Genomic DNA, 5,141 nt, shown 5'->3' with positions numbered 1-5,141 from the left:
AGAGAAGAGCGAACCAAACACATATTTACTCAATTTAACTGATTAACTGCTTCTTCTACCTCCCAGTCTTTCCCCCTCCTCAGAGAATTCTATCCTTTAGTTTTAGGGATTAATGAGAAGTAATCTGTCTTATTTTTCAGTGCTGTGTCTGATTTATCATCCTTACCTGTCCAGAACAAGAAATTCTCTGGGTATTTAGTACAGTGCAACAGATGCATCAGGAATTGAGTCCAGTTCAGCTGCCAGTGGTTGAAATTTTTGCATGACCATCATCTTCACATGATATTGTCGTTTCTGAGATAAAGAACAAGTTTAACAATCATGAGCCAAAAAAAAAAAAAAAAACAGTCACAAACCATTAAGGGATCTAAAAGAGAGGTAAAAACCACTTGTTAGCTGGAGCTAGTTATTGGTGCCCCTTGTCCAAAGGAGTGTATGCATTTAATTTAGCCATAAACTTCCTTAATACATAATTCCACCACATGTGAGTTGGTAACATAGGTCCAGCTGGTGTTATTAATTATGGCATATATTCCACCTTTTTCAGCTACTAAATAGTCAAGGATGATCCTGTTGTAAAGACACTCCTGGCAGGCCACCAAGGCAGGTCCATGTGTGACTATGAACATCAGTTGCTTTTGGCCCAGATTGCCTCATGGCCAGATTGAGGGTGTTTTTTAAAGACTGACTTTTATTTGAAAGGCACAGTGACAGCGAGAAGGTGAGACACACAGAGAGATGCTCTATGCACTGGTTCACTCCTCAACTAACTGGTCTGAAACCAGGAGCCAGGAGCTGCTTCTAGGTCTCCAATGTTGGGTGTAGGGATCCAGAGATGGGCCATGCTCCCCTGTTTTCCCAGGCATACCTAGCAGGGAACTGGATTAGAAGTAGAGCAGCCAGGAGTCAAATCAATACCCTACTGGGAAACAGGCACCACTGGCAATGGCTGTACCTTTATTGCCACAAGGCTGGCCCCTCTACTTTCAGTAAATTATGCGATCTGATGAATTGAAATAGGTCTCAATAAACCAGGCATTGGTGGAAAACCAAATATAATCTGCCAGATATCACATGACTGATTCTTTCAACCAACAGGGAGGAAGCATTTGGTTTAAATGTGATATAGAGGATCTCTACATGGCCTTGTGTACACTTACTATGATTTTCTTACTTGAGAGCCCAGGTGCAAGAAGAGATGATACATTTAAGAAAAAGAAATGAGAAAAAGAGTATTCATTCTGATTTATTTTGACACAAGTTCAGTTCCTATGATGGATCCTGATGTAAGGTCTCTAGCTACCTGGGTAACATTTTCCTTGGTTTCAAGGCAAGAGCTTCTTCAGCTGGATATGTGTTAGGCAAGGACACTGAGTCTTGGGTATTAACGGTAAGCCAAACAATTGATCAAGTTTTCCTCTGTAGCTATGGTTTGTGAAAAATTAATCATGCTTTTGCGTTCCATTTTCCTCTTCAGGAGGCAAGGAGAACTATTTTATCCATAGCAAGAGTCTTTATGTACAGGCTTAGTGCTGGAATCCTGTGATGCTGGGTGTCATCAAAAAGCTGAGTCGTCTACCTGACTGAACAGAAGCTTTGGATTCTGAATAGGTTCACAGGTGTATGAGGCTGTGAAACTGAATTAGGAACTGGTCTGATTCAAGGGAGGTAGACCCGACTAGACATTCCTTGAATTTTATGTTTGCCTTCCATATAGGTTATAATTGCTTTCTTAGGGATCCTGACATCTGAGCATTAAACATAACTAAATCTCGTTGGATTGGAATGGGGAAGTGTGCTGGTTCCATATTCTTGCAATGGTTTTTGTTTCAGTCAAAGGTTGATAGTATGGCTAACTATTTGATTGGTGTCTGAACTGCCTTGCCTAGGAAGTCAGTAGTTAGAAAAAGGTCTTTCATAGAGCATTTTCAAAGGGCTGACTTTAAGAGTGGCTTTAAAAACTGTTATTGTCAGAAGGGAAATAAGTAACAGAATTAGGCAGTTCTCAGGGGTCTCTTGGTGTAGTTTTCCTACGGTCAGCTTTAGGACCTGATTTGCTTTTTCTGTTTTTCCTGAAGACTGAGGCCTCCAGGAAACATATAACTTGTAAGTAATCCTTAAGGACTAAGATATTTCTTGAGTTTCTTTAGCAGCTAAGGGAAATTTTCACCCTGAAGGATACATGGTCACCCAAAGCTTGGGATAATATATTTTGTAAGAACTTAGAACTTCTATGGCATAGGCTGAAAACTGCCTCAGCCATGGCTGTGGCTGCAGGTGAGATTTGGTGCCATAGCTCACTCTCCAGTGCCTGGGTGTGTGGGAGTAAAACCAGGCCACAACAGGTGAAAAGAGAAAAGAATTTAGCATCTTCTGGTGCTTTTTCTGTTGGAGTAGAAGAAGCTTCCACCCCACTCAACAAAGGTGTCTCTGAAGCCCAAGAAGTACTTAAAGCCTCTAGCCTAGAGAGCATTTGAGTAAAATCTCCTTGCCAATCTTCTGGTTAATCCTCGTGTTGAATGAGAGAGGAACTGGCTGATGACCTGGCTCATATTGGAAACATACTTCACAAGTCCGTGTTCCTTCTTTCACAGTCTCCTTAGGGCTCTTTCCTGCAAACTGCTGTATCATATTCTAGCCTGGACCCTATCCCCAGGTGAAAAGCACTATGCAGGTACTTGGGACTTTAAATTGTTCAAAACGTTCTTGTCATCCTGTTTTAACCATCTGCTAGCATCCTTTTTAAGAGCTTTTCAACTTGCCCCTGTCTGCTCTTCTGAGGAGTCACAGGGATTTTGCAGGTAAGATTCCTGGGCAGGAATCAAGGTGGCATGAGTCCCCGTGGCCTGTAAGGTTGCTGTCTTGGCACTGCCATCAAATAATGACTCCCTTTAGTGATCTAGAATCCTCATTGTGACATACGTGACAGTGAGTTACAGCAATTCCCTTAGCCTTCAGTACTGCTGGTGGTAATGCTAATGCCTCGTGATGTTTAGCAGGGAAACACTTTTCACTAAGTGCACGCTATCCAGAGGACTGTGTGAGCATGTAAATTTAGGAGATATTTTCTATTAAGGCCCTGACATAAGATGTTCAGCACCAATTTTTTCAGTTGATAAATTTCTCATACAAATAATATTATTGGGCAAGAAAAAAATAATGAGGGCAAACAAAATAGAATTGAAAATATTCCCTAAGATGTTGCCCAGTAAGTGATTTACGCTTATATTTTGACTTGCATACATTGTGAAAACTCCAGAAATCACTCAACTATAGTTAGATATTAATAAAAAAAACTTTAATATTTAATTTAAATGCCTGCTTGTGGTGGTAGAAAATAATTAATACATATGAAGTGTAGGTCTTTTTCATGACAACACACTAATTTCTAAAGAAAAAAAAGGGCTGGTCTTTTTTTAAAAGAATATTTTAAGATAAATCATGTAAAGTCTTTGAAAATTAGGTATTTAGCAAGGGGAGATTTTGGAATGTTAACATTAAATTTCATTTAATCAAAAGTTAAATTTAATTAATATTGTGGATTTTTGAAGCTATAAGAAACTATATCATGTAAAGTAAATTATTTTACAGTATTTTTCATAAGACGTTAAAGGCCTAGAAAGATGGATGAATAGTAAGAAGGCACACTGACCTTGGGCACAGAAAAACACTAGAAAAACAAAGGCACACCCACATACCCAGGGGACCGACCAAAATTTTCAGTGAAGAACCAACAAAACCGAATAGACACTCCAAAGAGTAGCGAGGAGATAGGAAGACATGTTGCCTCCTGCAACTCTAGCCTGTAAATCTGTTGGTTCACTCTAGTATAGAGATGGGCTGAGACTGTGAATACACTAGCCACCCCTAACAGAGCCCGCACTGACTTTGCCAGAGGCAGTCACCATGCCCATCTTGTATATTACTCCGGACTCCTGTTCCACTCAGAAAAAGTGACCAGAGCTCCCTGGTCCCACAGAGCAGACATCCCTGGAACTCAGGGTAAGCCTAAGGCACTCCATTTAGCCCCAAAGGCACATTTCCAGAGAATAAAGTCTTCAACTAAAAAAAAAAACCCAGAGGAGTTAGCAACAAGACATTCCTCAAGATGAACAAAAATCAATGTAGAAACACACAGAAGATATAAACAAGGAAGACAATATGTCTCCCCAAATGGAATACAGGAGTTCCTTAAACTGGAGAGGGGAGATTGATGAAAAGCCTGAGAAAGAATTTAAAAGAATTATTGTAAGGTTACTCAAAAACACAAAGGAAGAAGTAAATTGTTACATGACATGGGTAAGAAATTCTGAAGAGATAGAGATGCTAAAAAAGAAACAGAAATATTAGAAATGACATATTCAAATAAGTCAAGTAGAAAGTGCAGTGGAAAGCCTTAATAACACTGTTGATGAGGGAGAAGAAAGAACATTAAATCCAGAAGACAGGTCTTTTTTTAAATATCTCAGAGAAGGAGGATAGTTAAAGGGAGGCAAAGGAGAAGAAATCTAATAGAAAACAGTGTCCAGGAGCTATGGAATATCATCAAACCACCAAATGTATGAGTCTTAGGAGCTCCTGAAGGCATGGAAAAGGTAAAGGTGAATGCCTTTGAAGACCTATTCAGTGAATTAACAGAAAATTCCCTCAATTTGGAGAAATGTATGGACATCCAAATGTAGGAAGTACACAGAAACTCAAATAGACATGATCCAAAAGGATTCTCACCATATTACAATCGAACACTCAAACTCGCAAAAGTAAAACAAAAATATTAAAATTTGCAAAACAGAAATGCCAAATATCCTTTTAAGGAACTCCTATTAGGTTGACAACAAATTCCTCAGCAAAAATCCTAAATAGGGCAGTAGAGAACAGAGAAATATACTTTGTCCCAAAGGGAAAATTAATGATAACTTTACCCAGTAAAACTATCATTCATAAATCACGTTGAAATAAAGATCTTCCAAGACAAGCAAAAATTGAATGAATTTGTCACCAACTGGCCAGCCTTAACAGTATATTTAAGGCTGTACCATACACAAAAACATAGAGATTGCCAGCATTATGAAAGAATGTGAAAGCAGAAAACCTCCCATAAAACAAAGGGAATTCCAAACAAACAGCAGGGATGTTTGTGG

The 5,141-nt window shown here is 39.2% G+C and overlaps 1 pseudogene; it reads left to right on the top strand.

Annotated features, from left to right (window-relative positions):
* Window positions 1-2,238: 2,238 nt before the first annotated feature.
* LOC121171436 lies at window positions 2,239-2,347 on the top strand (annotated as a pseudogene).
* The last annotated feature ends 2,794 nt before the right edge of the window (window positions 2,348-5,141 follow it).

Source organism: Ochotona curzoniae, unplaced genomic scaffold (assembly GCF_017591425.1).
Source record: "Ochotona curzoniae isolate NIBS_2020 unplaced genomic scaffold, NIBS_Ocur_1.0 scaffold_2587, whole genome shotgun sequence".
Taxonomy (NCBI): Eukaryota; Metazoa; Chordata; class Mammalia; order Lagomorpha; family Ochotonidae; genus Ochotona; species Ochotona curzoniae.
The sequence above is the reverse complement of the archived record's forward strand: the minus strand, read 5'-3'. Positions and strand labels throughout refer to the sequence as shown.